Source organism: Eptatretus burgeri, chromosome 3 (assembly GCF_056783735.1).
Source record: "Eptatretus burgeri isolate ZD-2024b chromosome 3, Ebu_testis_v1, whole genome shotgun sequence".
NCBI classification, from domain to species: Eukaryota; Metazoa; Chordata; class Myxini; order Myxiniformes; family Myxinidae; genus Eptatretus; species Eptatretus burgeri.
The window spans coordinates 86890735-86907873 of NC_140963.1; the positions used below are offsets into that span (position 1 = coordinate 86890735).

At 47.2% G+C, this 17139-nt stretch overlaps 1 protein-coding gene across 8 annotated transcripts in view; it reads right to left on the reverse strand.

Moving 5' to 3' along the window:
* LYPD6 (LY6/PLAUR domain containing 6) overlaps positions 1–17139 on the reverse strand; it is a 115156-nt gene that overhangs the window by 35925 nt on the left and 62092 nt on the right. Inside the window, exon 1 of one of the 8 annotated variants that reach the window (XM_085874375.1) lies at positions 4569–5316. The exons of 6 other annotated variants lie outside the window; for them this stretch is intronic. The gene's annotated coding sequence lies outside the window, so the exon portion shown is untranslated. Of the gene's footprint in view, positions 1–4568; positions 5317–17139 lie in introns of those variants that run through there. One more of the 8 variants, XM_085874372.1, reaches the window with a different exon arrangement.

Sequence of the window (17139 nt, forward strand, 5' to 3'; positions counted from 1 at the left end):
CACGCCGATTGGTCGAGGGCTGCTTCGCGGCTCCTCCCCGAACTCTGCCTTCTTCCAAAGGACCACCCTCTCACACAGTCGGGGAAGTCTGATTGGCTGAGAGATGGTCACCCCACCCGCTGCACGCCGATTGGTCGAGGGCCGCCCCGTGGCTCCTCCCCGAACTCCGCCTTCTTCCAAAGGACCGCCCCTCTCACAGTCGGGGAAGTTGAGCAACATGTTTCTGCAGGGGCTCCGCCCACCCGACGTCAGCCAGAGCGAGGTGAAGGAAGCGATGTGAAGGTGAGGGTGATGCGGTGTCGTCGGCGGTGATGTCGGTGGTGTAAAAATAAACGAAAAGAAAACCTGACTATTAAAATAACTCCACAGTGCAGGAACATTTAATTACCCATTAGACTCGGGTCGGGACCCTAACTGGCAACATGTACTTACCAATATAACTGATCTAAAGGACCTGTATGTTGTGTGCTCATGACTTCCAGATTCACAACAATATAACATCCATCCATGAAAATATAGTCATTATATTATGTAAAAATGACATTATAAAATAAAGACGTTCATCGTGGAGGAATCTATTCCAATATCTTCTATGTTAAAATGGTCTAATAGTACATGACATTTGAGATCCATGGTTTTCCCAGGAATGCATCTACAGCATATAACAAGGGTTTGCCACATAAGCTTGGTGGTGTGCTCCCCTTGCTATCTTTCTTATCCCCCACTCCTCCAACAAAGTCGGAGATGGGGGACATTAAAATGAGCTCCATCCGACCGACTGACCACCTGACAGATCATCTGTCAATGTACTTTTGTGTACGTGATATTTCAAAAACCGTTGAACATTTAACTTTTTACATTTCATCTATTCCTCATGACATTATCTCAACCTGATTCGATGATTGCTCTGATTTGCTGAATTATGTTGCCATGGCAACCATCTTGGTAACCTGGTGCGTACGCCCTATTTCAAAAAACAAAGACTTGGCTTTCGTACTGCAGATCTATTCCTCGTACTACCCAAAAGGCAGGGGACACAGAGTATCAGCTCCTTGTTTATCTTTCTTTTCCAATTCATAATACCCTGCTGCAAACACAATCAATGAATGTAGCTGCTGCACACACAAACAAGTAGTTTGGGGAAGATGTTGTCACAAGAGGATCGAGTTCGCTGAAAACAACGCCTGGACAGCATTTGCTGGAGTACCATGATAACATTGCTGACATGGAGACAGCCATGCTGTTTTGTGGTTCTGAGCACTCTGTTGCATTAGTGCTTGCTTGAGTGCTTTAAATCAAGCAAGCCACTTGGCGAGCAGGAATCAAGCCGCTTGCTACAAACTCCTGTTCTTTCCATCTGAAAATTCTGATTAATTTTGTTTGTTACTACGGCAGGATCATCGTTCATTTCATCTTATTACCCCGCACATGCGAAGTGAAAAGCAGGGTTAAGCAATTGGTTCATGTCCGTCTTTCCATCCGTCTTATCAGTTTATGATTGAGGAACAACTCATTTAAATTGAATGTTATATTTGAACACACATTGGAACTTGAATCAGACGTGAAGTTCGCCGTTTTACCATATTTTGGCTCTGAATTTGTCGTGACCGCACATGTGCAGAGAGGAGTGAGATATTTTTTTCTTCTGTCTGCCTGGCAGTCAAACAAAATTGAAAATCATTCCAAACAGGACACTTACTGTTTTTAAGGATGTTATAAAGGACACAAACAGTAGGCATGAAAAACAAATGTAACATGTTAGATAGGGTGATGCAATAGACACTGGGTAAAATGGTGGTAAACCCGGAAGATACTTATATTTACACCTTTAAGCATTAACTTAAATTATATACTTAAATACTGTAGAACACAAACCACCTTCACAGTACTTCCAAGAACCATGCTATACCGAAAGCTCAGCTTTTAAACGTGTTCCGTTTGTGCGTTTTTGGAATAGTGCACGCAAGTAAAATGTCTTAAGTTACATTTCTGAACTAAACATTAAAAAAAAAAAAACCCAGTTTGCTTTGCACGTTCGCTTTCCTTCAATCGTCATTTTTTTCCCCAACTTCAATGACAACTCACCCCTCTCACCCCTCCCTCTCAAAGCAACCATCACACTCTTCCCCCTCCAAGCTTCCCTCTCACCCTTCTCAAAAACTCCCCCCTCATCTTTCTCTCTCAATTATCCCCACGCACACTTCTTCCACCATTCACCCCTCACTCACGCCTCTCAAAGTTTCCCCCCTCCCCCATCTCCTTCACAAAGCTGTCTCCTTCCCCTGCCCTCTCTCCTCAATCTCTTCACTCCACCTCAAATCCTCAACTGCCTTCTGCCCCTCTAATTACTCCCCACCGTACCTCAACCCAGCACCACAGAGCCTTTTCTCCTCCTCATCCGGCCATATCCCCTATCTCTTCTGCAATCCCCCACACTCTTTCAACAACTCTCCTTACCTCCGTCCCTCCTCCCTTGTCCTACCCTCCCTCCTCCTCCTCCCTTGTCCTACCCTCCCCCTCCTCCCTTGTCCTACCCTCCCCTCCTCCTCCCTCCCCCTCCTCCTCCTCCCTTGTCCTACCCTCCCCTCCTCCTCCTCCTCCCTTGTCCTACCCTCCCCCTCCTCCTCCTCCTCCCTTGTCCTACCCTCCCCTCCTCCTCCTCCTCCTCCCTTGTCCTACCTTCCCCCTCCTCCTCCTCCCTTGTCCTACCCTCCCCTCCTCCTCCTCCCTTGTCCTACCCTCCCCCTCCTCCTCCTCCCTTGTCCTACCCTCCCCTCCTCCTCCTCCCTTGTCCTACCCTCCCCCTCCTCCCTTGTCCTACCCTCCCCCTCCTCCTCCTCCTCCTCCCTTGTCCTACCATCCCCCTCCTCCTCCCTTGTCCTACCCTCCCTCCTCCTCCTCCTCCTCCTCCTCCTCCCTTGTCCTACCCTCCCCTCCCCTGTCATACCCTCCCCCTCCTCCTCCCTTGTCCGACACTCCGCCTCCTCCTCCCTTGTCCTACCCTCCCCTGTCATACCCTCCCTCCCCCTCCCTACCCTCCCCCACCCTGCCCTACCCTCCCCTGTCCTACCCTCCCCTCCCCTGTCCTACCCTCCCCTCCCCAGTCCTACCCTCCCCCTCCCTGTCCTACCCTCCCCCTCTCCCCTCCCCTGTCCTACTCCCCCTCCCTACCCTCCCCTGTCCTACCCTCCTCCTCCCTACCCTCCCCTGTCCTACCCTCCTCCTCCCTACCCTCCCCTGTCCTACCCTCCTCCTCCCTCCCCTGTCCTACCCTCCTCCTCCCTCCCCTGTCCTACCCTCCTCCTCCTCCCTTGTCCTACCCTCCCCTCCTCCTCCTCCTCCCTTGTCCTACCATCCCCCTCCTCCTCCCTTGTCCTACCTTCCCCTCCTCCTCCTCCCTTGTCCTACCCTCCTCCTCCTCCCTTGTCCTACCCTCCCTCCTCCTCCTCCTCCTCCTCCTCCTCCCTTGTCCTACCATCCCTCCTCCTCCCTTGTCCTACCCTCCCCTCCTCCTCCCTTGTCCTACCCTCCCCCTCCTCCTCCCTTGTCCTACCCTCCCCTCCTCCTCCCTTGTCCTACCCTCCCCCTCCTCCTCCCTTGTCCTACCCTCCCCCTCCTCCTCCCTTGTCCTACCCTCCCTCCTCCTCCCTTGTCCTACCCTCCCCTCCTCCTCCCTTGTCCTACCCTCCCCCTCCTCCCTTGTCATACCCTCCCTCCTCCTCCCTTGTCCGACCCTCCGCCTCCTCCTCCCTTGTCCTACCCTCCCCTGTCATACCCTCCTCCTCCCCCTCCTACCCTCCCCACTCTGCCCTACCCTCCCCTGTCCTACCCTCCCCCCCTCCCTCCCCTGTCCTACCCTCCCCCTCCCCAGTCCTACCCTCCCCCTCCCCTGTCCTACCCTCCCCCCTCTCCCCTCCCTCCCCTGTCCTACTCCCCCTCCCTACCCTCCCCTGTCCTACCCTCCTCCTCCCTACCCTCCCCTGTCCTACCCTCCTCCTCCCTCCCCTCTCCTACCCTCCTCCTCCCTCCCCTGTCCTACCCTCCTCCTCCCTCCCCTGTCCTACCCTCCTCCTCCCTCCCCTGTCCTACCCTCCTCCTCCCTCCCCTGTCCTACCCTCCTCCTCCCTCCCCTGTCCTACCCTCCTCCTCCCTCCCCTGTCCTACCCTCCTCCTCCCTCCCCTGTCCTACCCTCCTCCTCCCTCCCCTGTCCTACCCTCCTCCTCCCTCCCCTGTCCTACCCTCCTCCTCCCTCCCCTGTCCTACCTTCCCCTGCACCCAAAGCCCCCTCCCTCCCTCTTCATTAACAGTGTGGACCTCAAATATCCGGGACCTTCGCTCAAACCTGACAGATCTTTCCATACAGGCTGCTACTGACAAACAAGACATAATCTGCCAAACAGAAACTTTCCTCCTTCAAGACGTCTGACTTCCTCATATCTCTCCCTGGTTATGCTTCAGTCACATTTGCCACGGCGGCCGGAGGGTCTAATCTACGGCCACGAGCAATTATAGGGCGGCCGCAGTATTTCCAAGATCATACATGTTTTTATTTTTCGGGTTTACCAACCTTGACCGAACCCAGTACCTGCAGAGCCGAACAGCCGCATGGCTGAGGAAGTAGTCATAGCAAATCTTCTTCTTCTTCTTCCTCTTCTTCTCTTCCTCTTCTTCTTCTTATTATTCCTCTTCTTCCATTTTCTTCACGCGGCGGCCTCATTCAGCATTATCTTGTAAAACAAGTAATCTATAATCATGTACATTTTTCTCCTCATTGATAATTAATTAGTTCGGCGAAATGCGACCCGGAAACGATAAAAATGTTATCAGACAAAAAAATTAACAGACACTATGGGACTAAAAAATCGAGTTATCGGAAGTTAACTGGTCCGATAAAAAAAGTAAACCGATAATTATCTGTTATCGGATTATCGCTTTTGTGCCCAACACTGGTGGCAAACACCTAAACTCCGATCTCTGGCGGTAGCGCACGGTCGACGCAGACTGCCACGGAGGCCGTGCGTCGGACGCATGGGGAGTGTAGGGGAACCGTGCGTCGACCCTGCGTTGCCCGCGGGTAGTCACACAGACCGCAAGGCCACTGTACGTTGGACACAGGGACGCCTTAGGACTACCCTACGGCAACCGTGGAAATAGTGCGAAAGCCGTAATTTTCTGGGGGTTGGCAAAATTCATTGTTCATTGATAACAGCTTACGGCAGCTGCATGAATAACGCAAGCCCACCGTACGCCCAACGTACAGTCGACGTGGAACACATCTACGTCATGGCTACAGCTTGTCGAATTGCTCCGGCCAACTGAGAAATGAAAAAAGTTATAACTCCGCGCTATAATTCCACGGCGACCCCAACGGCCTGTAAAAGTTAGCCATACGGCATTGGGCCACCCTGAGGCCACCTCAGAAACTCTGCGGCCGCCGCAAGTTCTGTCAATTCGGGGGGGGGGGGGGGTACGGCCACCGTATCCTAGCCGTAGAGCAAATGTGACTCACGCTTTACTCTGTCTTCTGTTATGACAGACCTGAGCCTCGTCCTGGTGGAGGAGTTGCTCTCTTCATGAAAGACTCTATTCCTCGCTCTCCATGCACTGCCCTCACTCCCCCACACCTCCAGGAATATCTCTGGCTACGGCTTCCCTCCACTCCCACCTCATGTTTATATGTGTACTGTACCGTCCACCTTACAGTGATGACTCCATCTACATCTCACTATCCGAAAACATGGACCAACTTCTATCCTCTCATCCGAACTCTCTCTTCCTCATTTGTGGCGACTTCAAATGTCATCATGCCAGTTGGCTAGGTGTGGGTACCTCTCTCACCTGTCATGGCACCTCAGCAAAAGACTTGTGCGACTCATTGGGACTGACTCAATCACTCAACTACCCACTCCAGATCTCAACCAATGGTACTCCATCTCTTCTGGATCTGATTTTGACAAATTTCCCAGAAATGCTGTTCTTCCTCCACTCCAATCGGTTCTTCTGACCACGTCCTTGTCAAAGTAGACATTTCTCTGGCTGTGATAAACGAACCACCTCAACGCCAGAGTCTGGCATTTCACTCAAGCCGACCGGCAGGGTCTCCAAGCAGCCCTCAAACTTCTAGACTGGTCTCCTATCGCTACTTTCTCCAACATCAACTCATCCTGGGAATTCTTTCAAAGAAACTTGCTCTCTCTCATACACAGATTTATCCCCTCTCATCTTCAGTTGTCCTACCCTTCCTCCCGCCATTGGTTCACTGAAGCTTGTGGCGAGGCAGTTGCCCTGAAACAACTTGCCTTTGCCTCATGGAAAGCAAACCCAACTGACAGTAATCTCAGTTCCTTCCATAAAGCTCGAAACAAGTGTGTATCTACCCTCAGGAGAGCCAGAAAACAACATCTTTCTTATCTCAAGTTTGAACTCTCAAACCTCTCTCCCTCCTCCAAATCCTGGTGGCGTCTAATCAAATCTGTTTCTGGTGTATGTTCCCCCTCCATCCCCTCCCTTACCTCAAATGGCCACACTGCTGATACCGCACATAAAAAGGCTGAATGCCTAAACTCGGTGTTTGCATCGAAATATTGTGTCCAAAACCCATCACTTTCTCTACCCACCTCACCCAGTCGCACCCAACTGTCCCTAGACTCTGTGTCCTTTTCTTCTGTCAAACCTCGACTCAGATTCTGCAACCGGTCCAGATGGCATCAGCCCACGTGTCCTAAAAACTGCTCCTCTGCTCTTGCTCACGCTCACGCTCTCTCCATTCTATTCACCTTCTCATTTGCTCAACGTCATCTGCCATCTGCTTGGAAATCGGCAAACATCACCGCCCTGCATAAGAATGTTGCAAAAACAGATCCCTGCAACTACAGACCAATCAGCCTTCTGCCAATCATCAGCAAGGTTATGGAATCCATCATCGCTTCAGACATTAAATCCTTCCTCTTCTCCAATGGCTTGATTTCTGATCATCAATTTGGTTTCAGACCAGGTCACTCTACCCTGGATATGCTGCTTCTGCTCTCCCAACAATGGATGGAGGTCCTCAATGCCGGACAGGAAATCCGAGCCGTATCCCTGGACATATCACGTGCTTTTGACACGGTCTGGCACCCTGCCCTACTCACCAAACTCTCTTCCTATGATATCCAAGGCCATCTCCACTCATGGCTCGCAGTCTTCCTCTCCTGTCACAGTCAACATGTGGCTCGAAATGGAGTTTTCTCATCCCCTCTGCCTTTCCAGGTAGGAGTTCATAAAGCCAGCGTTCTGGGCCCTGTTCTTTTTCTGGTTTCCATCAATGATCTCTCCGACTCTCTGGAAAATCCTCTTTCTCTCTTTATCTCTCTCAGACCAGCAAGCAGCAGCTACTTCAATCTCTGTAGATCTGGATAAAATCACAAACTGGCCAACACGTAGAACATGTCTTTCAATCCTGACAAATCTCATACTCTCACTATGTCTCTCCGAAAGGACCGTTTAGAAAACCCCCCCATTCCACTTTCTCAACAATCCTCTGAAAGAAGTCCTTTCATTCAAGCTTCTGTGTCTCACTGTCTGCCATGATCTTTCCTGGGAAAGGCACATTTCAAACCTCGCCTCCAAAGCCAGTCACCGACTGGGAATCCTCCGTCGTGCGAAGTCCTTCCTTGGCCCACCTGAGCTCCTGACCACATACAAAGCTTTCGTCTGCAGCCTGATGGAGTACTGCTCTCCGCTTTGGGCTGGTGCTCCTGCCTCTCACCTTTCTCGGCTTCACGCTGTGGAAACCAAGGCATTTCGGATCATTGGTATCTCCCGCGATGAGGCTGAGTCTTTGGGCCTCTCATTCTCTCACCACAGGCAGGTTGGTGGTCTTTCCGTCTTTTACCTTCTCCTCTCCGGTCTCACCCCCCCCCCCGCCTGCGATTTGTCCCCACCATATTTTCGCAGGGTGCTCAAGATCGCCAACAACCCCCTTCTGGTAAAACTACCAAAATCACGAATCACTGCTCACCTCCACCGTTTCATTCTTCTTTTTCCCAACCTTTGGAACAAACTCCCTCACTCTGATCAATCCCATTCTTCCCTCCAGGCCTTCAAAACAGCTGTTCACCACCACCTCTTATCATCCCCAATCCAAAACCTCAATCTTTTCTGCCCCCGTTAATCCACCCCAAGCCCACCTCCTTCAAATTCCCTGCTTTCCTTCCTGAAAGTCCCTGTAATGTCCATCTTGTATTCCCCATGTTCCCCACCCCATCCCTCTCCCTCCCACAAATCTCCTAATGTCTCTGTTCCCCACTGTTTTGTCCTTCCCTCTCCTGCCCCTCTTGTCTCATGCCCCCCTTGCTGTGCATTGTGTGTTCGCTCTCATATGAGCCTCGACAATGTATACAAAAAAAAATTATACCATTTTTATCTCCGCCAACGAAGGTGAAGGAGGTTATGTTTTCACCGCTTTCTGTCTGTTTGTTTGTGCGCAGGATATCTTAAAAAGTTGTGGACGTTTCCAGATGAAATTTTGTGCACAGGTTCGGTGAGTGACAAGGACGAACTGATTAGATGTTGGTAAAGATCCAGATCCAGATCCTACTGCTAGAATAATTTTACATGATTCTTCACAATTGAGAGATAGGTCCAAAAACGATATCCAGCACGATATCTCAAAAAGTTGCAGACGGATTCGGATGAAACTTAGTGGACATGTTGGGGGTGTGACTGTGTGACAAGGACGAATTGATTCAAATTGCTCCGGCCAACCGAGAAATGAAAAAAGTTTTCAAGGAAGCAGCGAAGCATCTCTTCACACTCCTTTTGGGAGTCAATGCTGAAGGAAAGGAAAGAACATTCAAAGGATAATGTCAGTGAGCCCTCAACATCGAGCAGTCAAACAGCTCAGCCGCATCTTGTACCCTCTCGGATTCAACCTCTGTCACAATCATTAACACAATCACCACCATCGTCACCATCTTCACCCAGGTCATCTCAAAATTCTTCAAAATTATTCAAACCACAAATTAATCACAAACTATTCTTATTCATTCACATGGGAACACGGGACAGACACAGCTCTATCTAATCATATTAATTCACATGGGAACACGGGACAGACACGGTTCTATCTAATCTTATTCATTCACATGGAGACACAGGACAGACACAGCTCTATCTAATCATAGTAATTCACATGGGAACACGGGACAGACACGGCTCCATCTAATCTTATTCATTCACATGGGAACACGGGACAGACACAGCTCTATCTAATCATAGTAATTCACATGGGAACACGGGACAGATACGGCTCTATCTAATCTTATTCATTCCCATGGGAACACAGGACAGACACGGCTCTATCTAATCTTATTCATTCACATGGAGACACGGGACAGACACAGCTCTATCTAATCATAGTAATTCACATGGGAACACGGGACAGACACGGCTCCATCTAATCTTATTCATTCACATGGAGACACAGGACAGACACAGCTCTATCTAATCATAGTAATTCACATGGGAACACGGGACAGACACGGCTCTATCTAATCTTATTCATTCACATGGGAACACGGGACAGACACGGCTCTATATAATCATATTAATTCACATGGGAACACGAGACAGACACGGCTCTATCTAATCTTATTCATTCCCATGGGAACACGGGACAGACACGGCTCTATCTAATCATATTAATTCACATGGGAACACGGGACAGACACAGCTCTATCTAATCTTATTCATTCACATGGAGACACGGGACAGACACAGCTCTATCTAATCTTATTAATTCACATGGAGACACGGGACAGACACAGCTCTATCTAATCTTATTAATTCACATGGAGACACGGGACAGACACAGCTCTATCTAATCTTATTCATTCACATGGAGACATGGGACAGACACAGCTCTACCTAATCTTATTCATTCCCATGGGAACACGGGACAGACACGACTCTATCTAATCATATTAATTCACATGGGAACACGGGACAGACACAGCTCTATCTAATCTTATTCATTCACATGGGAACACGGGACAGACACAGCTCTATCTAATCATATTAATTCACATGGGAACACGGGACAGACACGGCTCTATCTAATCATATTAATTCACATGGGAACACGGGACAGACACAGCTCTATCTAATCTTATTCATTCACATGGAGACACGGGACAGACACAGCTCTATCTAATCTTATTAATTCACATGGAGACACGGGACAGACACAGCTCTATCTAATCTTATTCATTCACATGGAGACACGGGACAGACACAGCTCTATCTAATCTTATTCATTCACATGGAGACACGGGACAGACACAGCTCTATCTAATCATTGAAATTCACATGGGAACACGGGACAGACACAGCTCTATCTAATCATAGTAATTCACATGGGAACACGGGACAGATACGGCTCTATCTAATCTTATTCATTCCCATGGGAACACAGGACAGACACGGCTCTATCTAATCTTATTCATTCACATGGAGACACGGGACAGACACAGCTCTATCTAATCATAGTAATTCACATGGGAACACGGGACAGACACGGCTCCATCTAATCTTATTCATTCACATGGAGACACAGGACAGACACAGCTCTATCTAATCATAGTAATTCACATGGGAACACGGGACAGACACGGCTCTATCTAATCTTATTCATTCCCATGGGAACACAGGACAGACACGGCTCTATCTAATCTTATTCATTCCCATGGGAACACAGGACAGACACGGCTCTATCTAATCTTATTCATTCACATGGAGACACGGGACAGACACGGCTCTATCTAATCATAGTAATTCACATGGGAACACGGGACAGACACAGCTCTATCTAATCATAGTAATTCACATGGGAACACGGGACAGACACGGCTCTATCTAATCTTATTCATTCCCATGGGAACACAGGACAGACACGGCTCTATCTAATCTTATTCATTCACATGGAGACACGGGACAGACACGGCTCTATCTAATCATAGTAATTCACATGGGAACACGGGACAGACACAGCTCTATCTAATCATAGTAATTCACATGGGAACACGGGACAGACACGGCTCTATCTAATCTTATTCATTCCCATGGGAACACGGGACAGACAGGGCTCTATATAATCTTACTCATTCACATGGGAACACGGGACAGACACGGCTCTATCTAATCTCATTCATTCCCATGGGAACACAGGATAGACACAGCTCTATCTAATCATATTAATTCACATGGGAACACGGGACAGACACGGCTCTATCTAATCTTATTCATTCACATGGAGACACAGGAGAGAGACAGCTCTATCTAATCATAGTAATTCACATGGGAACACGGGACAGACACGGCTCTATCTAATCCTTTTCATTCACATGGAGACACAGGACAGACACAGCTCTATCTAATCATAGTAATTCACATGGGAACATGGGACAGACACGGCTCTATCTAATCTTATTCATTCCCATGGGAACACAGGACAGACACGGCTCTATCTAATCTTATTCATTCACATGCAGACACGGGACAGACACGGCTCTATCTAATCATAGTAATTCACATGGGAACACGGGACAGACACAGCTCTATCTAATCATAGTAATTCACATGGGAACACAGGACAGACACGGCTCTATCTAATCTTATTCATTCCCATGGGAACACAGGACAGACACGGCTCTATCTAATCTTATTCATTCACATGGAGACACGGGACAGACACGGCTCTATCTAATCATAGTAATTCACATGGGAACACGGGACAGACACAGCTCTATCTAATCATAGTAATTCACATGGGAACACGGGACCGACACGGCTCTATCTAATCTTATTCATTCCCATGGGAACACGTGACAGACAGGGCTCTATATAATCTTACTCATTCACATGGGAACATGGGACAGACACGGCTCTATCTAATCTCATTCATTCCCATGGGAACACGGGACAGACACAGCTCTATATAATCTTACTCATTCACATGGGAACACGGGACAGACACAGCTCTCTCAAATCATATTAATTCACATGGGAACACAGGACAGACACAGCTCTATCTAATCTTATTCATTCCCATGGGAACACAGGACAGACACGGCTCTATCCAATCTTATCAATTCACATGGGAACACAGGACAGACACAGCTCTATCTAATCTTATTCATTTACATGGGAACACAGGACAGACACAGCTCTATCTAATCATATTAATTCACATGGAGACACGGGACAGACACGGCTCTATATAATCATATTAATTCACGTGGGAACACGGGACAGACACGGCTCCATCTTATCTTATTCATTCCCATGGGAACAAGGGACAGTCACGGCTCTATCTAATCTTATTCATTCCCATGGGAACACGGGACAGACACGGCTCTATCGAATCTTATTCATTCCCATGGGAACACCGGACAGACACGGCTCTATCTAATCATATTAATTCACATGGGAACACGGGACAGACACAGCTCTATCCAATCTTATTCATTCACATGGGAACACGGGACAGACACGGCTCTATCTAATCTTATTCATTCCCATGGGAACACGGGACAGACACAGCTCTATCTAATCATATTAATTCACATGGGAACAAGGGACAGACACAGCTCTATCTAATCTTATTCATTCACATGGGAACACGGGACAGACACGGCTCTATATAATCATATTAATTCACATGGGAACACGGGACAGACACGGCTCTATCTAATCTTATTCATTCCCATGGGAACACGGGACAGACACGGCTCTATCTAATCATATTAATTCACATGGGAACACGGGACAGACACAGCTCGATCCAATCTTATTCATTCACATGGGAACACGGGACAGACACGGCTCTATCTAATCTTATTCATTCCCATGGGAACACGGGACAGACACAGCTCTATCTAATCATATTAATTCACATGGGAACACGGGACAGACACAGCTCTATCTAATCTTATTCATTCACATGGGAACACGGGACAGACACGGCTCTATATAATCATATTAATTCACATGGGAACACGAGACAGACACGGCTCTATCTAATCTTATTCATTCCCATGGGAACACGGGACAGACACGGCTCTATCTAATCATATTAATTCACATGGGAACACGGGACAGACACAGCTCTATCTAATCTTATTCATTTACATGGAGACACGGGACAGACACAGCTCTATCTAATCTTATTCATTCCCATGGGAACACGGGACAGACACAGCTCTATCTAATCATAGTAATTCACATGGGAACACGGGACAGACACAGCTCTATCTAATCTTATTCATTCACATGGGAACACGGGACAGACACGGCTCTATATAATCATATTAATTCACATGGGAACACGAGACAGACACGGCTCTATCTAATCTTATTCATTCCCATGGGAACACGGGACAGACACGGCTCTATCTAATCATATTAATTCACATGGGAACACGGGACAGACACAGCTCTATCTAATCTTATTCATTCACATGGAGACACGGGACAGACACAGCTCTATCTAATCTTATTAATTCACATGGAGACACGGGACAGACACAGCTCTATCTAATCTTATTAATTCACATGGAGACACGGGACAGACACAGCTCTATCTAATCTTATTCATTCACATGGAGACATGGGACAGACACAGCTCTACCTAATCTTATTCATTCCCATGGGAACACGGGACAGACACGACTCTATCTAATCATATTAATTCACATGGGAACACGGGACAGACACAGCTCTATCTAATCTTATTCATTCACATGGGAACACGGGACAGACACAGCTCTATCTAATCATATTAATTCACATGGGAACACGGGACAGACACGGCTCTATCTAATCATATTAATTCACATGGGAACACGGGACAGACACAGCTCTATCTAATCTTATTCATTCACATGGAGACACGGGACAGACACAGCTCTATCTAATCTTATTCATTCACATGGAGACACGGGACAGACACAGCTCTATCTAATCTTATTCATTCACATGGAGACACGGGACAGACACAGCTCTATCTAATCTTATTCATTCACATGGAGACACGGGACAGACACAGCTCTATCTAATCATTGAAATTCACATGGGAACACGGGACAGACACGGCTCTATCTAATCTTATTCATTCCCATGGGAACACAGGACAGACACAGCTCTCTCTAATCATATTAATTCACATGGGAACACGGGACAGACACGGCTCTATCTAATCATATTAATTCACATGGGAACACGGGACAGACACAGCTCTATCTAATCATATTAATTCACATGGGAACACGGGACAGACACGGCTCTATCTAATCTTATTCATTTACATGGGAACACGGGACAGACACAGCTCTATCTAATCATATTAATTCACATGGGAACACGGGACAGACACGGCTCCATCTTATCTTATTCATTCCCATGGGAACACGGGACAGACACGGCTCTATCTAATCTTATTCATTCCCATGGGAACACGGGACAGACACGGCTCTATCTAATCTTATTCATTCACATGGGAACACAGGACAGACACGGCTCTATCTAATCTTATTCATTCACATGGGAACACGGGACAGACACGGCTCTACCTAATCTTATTCATTCACATGGGAACACAGGACAGACACGGCTCTACCTAATCTTATTCATTCACATGGGAACACGGGACAGACACAGCTCTATCTAATCATTGAAATTCACATGGGAACACGGGACAGACACGGCTCCATCTAATCTTATTCATTCACATGGGAACACAGGACAGACACGGCTCTACCTAATCTTATTCATTCACATGGGAACACAGGACAGACTTGGCACAAGGTTAATGAAACAGTTTAGAGAAAGTAATCTGAGTTGTGGGTAATTTTTTTGTTCAGACCCAGCTTTCACCACATAGACACGTGGGACATGAGTAAAGATGACGGAGTCGAGTGGACAGAAGAGGTGAAAATATATATATTTTAGTCCGTTCCGAAGGAAGTGACTTATAAAATGGGGGTTCATGTCCGTCCGTCTGTCCGTAATCAATCTTTCGATCATTATTCTGTAACCTGTGGTCGGAATGACTTGAAATTCGGAGGGATGATACTTGGGGAGATGCCACATAACCTCCCCCAATAAAATTTCAGATTTGTCGCCAATTTACTTAGTTAATTAGTCTAATCAATTAATCTTCAAAGTCCTAAAACTCGTCGACTATTCGTAGTTTTTGCTTCTGGTTTGGTATAATGGTTCTATGGAACAATGTCTCCGGCTTGTCTGAGCATTTTTTCTGAATTTTTGTCCAGGAGCAAAGATAATGAGTCTTAATGAGTATGAAGTTCATTAGGGCCAGAATAAAAACAATGAATGTTAATGAATAAATCCAATATCAATGAAGTCGGAACTGACCAGGACCCATGGGGCGGTATTTTTTTTTATTCTTCGTCGTCAGAATATTTATAAACAAGCAATACACTGAATCAGCCAAATCTTCTCGGGTTGAAACCCCTAAGTGTGAGTGGGTTAATTAACCAACCCGAACAGGTACGTCCAGTGAAATAAGCATTTTTCCGAGGGGGGGCATTCCTTTTCCTGCTGAAACACAAGACGATTTCCGAGTTGACATAGCTTCTTTAAAGATGGAGTGCGTCCGACGGAGGCATACACCATCGTCACGCACCTAGCTCATTCGCTTCTGATACTCACACTGCCAGGCCACATCCTTGCGTGTGTCTTGCTATTTTCTGGTCTCGGGTGTGGTGACAGTGAGGTTGTGATGAAAGGCAACCTGTCACTGTCATTTTATGTCTGATTTTACGAGGGAGCTCCAAGAATGGCATGTTAACAATCTGTCTGGCGCCCGTAGAAACATCTGCAGTCTCACAGTCGCATCAACCCTGTTGTGCATATGGTCGGTCGACACCAAATTCCACAATCAGACATCCAATGTTGGCAATCGCTCATATCTGTTTCTTGCATTTTGAATAAAATTGCTACTATTAACCGGCACTGCGTGAGACACAAGAGGAATCAAATTTTCCTTTAAAAAATAAATAAATAAATAATCCAAGATCATTGCTCATGGACGAGCAAGGAGATGAAGGGCAATGAGGGCAATGTACTGATAGCGTGACAACAGGTGGATGTAACAAGCAAGGAAATAAACAATGTACCATTTATGTGGCTTCTCTACCAGACTCGGTGGTGCAATGGATAGTATGGAGCATCTGCTCTGAGTCTGGGAGGTCAGTGGTACAAACCCCACTTCATACCAAAGACTTTAAAAATGGTATGTGCTACTTCCTTGCTTGACGATCAACATTTAAAAGGATAGAACATGGACAAAGAACCATAGGCTGGGAATAATAGTGCAGACTGTTCTGTTCTTGCATATGGCAGCTTGGCTGCCAGGTAGATATCATTTCTTGGAAGTGTGGTTGTGCTGCTGATGCTGTGCCCCTCTACCAGTTCACTAGTACTCATTTCACCAACCTCAGAAGGATGACAGGCTGAGTCAACCCCACCTGGTGTCAATTCAGCAGCCAATAGGGCTCAAGCTCAGGACCCTAAGATCCTAAGCCAGCCACCACCAGGCTTATAGTGTAGGCTTTGATGGGCCTAATGGCCTTCGTCCTTCATCGAATAGAAAAAAGATCATGAGTAGAGATGGTGGCGCACCATGTGGTTGAAAACTTGGATGGAAGAGTCGGATTGAAGTGTCAGATGAATGAGGGAAGTTACCTGTCTGTTGGTTTCCTTGGAGATTATTCTGAAAGTGAGAGTCAAATAAAAATAATCATGTGATTCTGCTATGTCTGGTTGTGTTGAAGCTGGCCCTTATGGAGTAACCTCTTGTGTCGAATGGTGAATCAAATAGAAATAGAATTAAAGAGAGAGTTTTACTTTCAATGCGACGAGGCGTTCCATCAAACCAGACCCATGAGCACTTGTGAGTGGAAGGAAATGGACGCAAACGTTCCACAACATTTACTAAGCTTTGCTGTGAAAGGATAGGTTGTAAAGGTTGTGGTTGAGCTGAGCAAAAGCAAATGCTTCGGAGATGAATGCGTCGCGTGTGAAGCGATTGGTGAGGTTTACATGAAAGATCATTGCAGTGATTTTGCACACGGGTACTC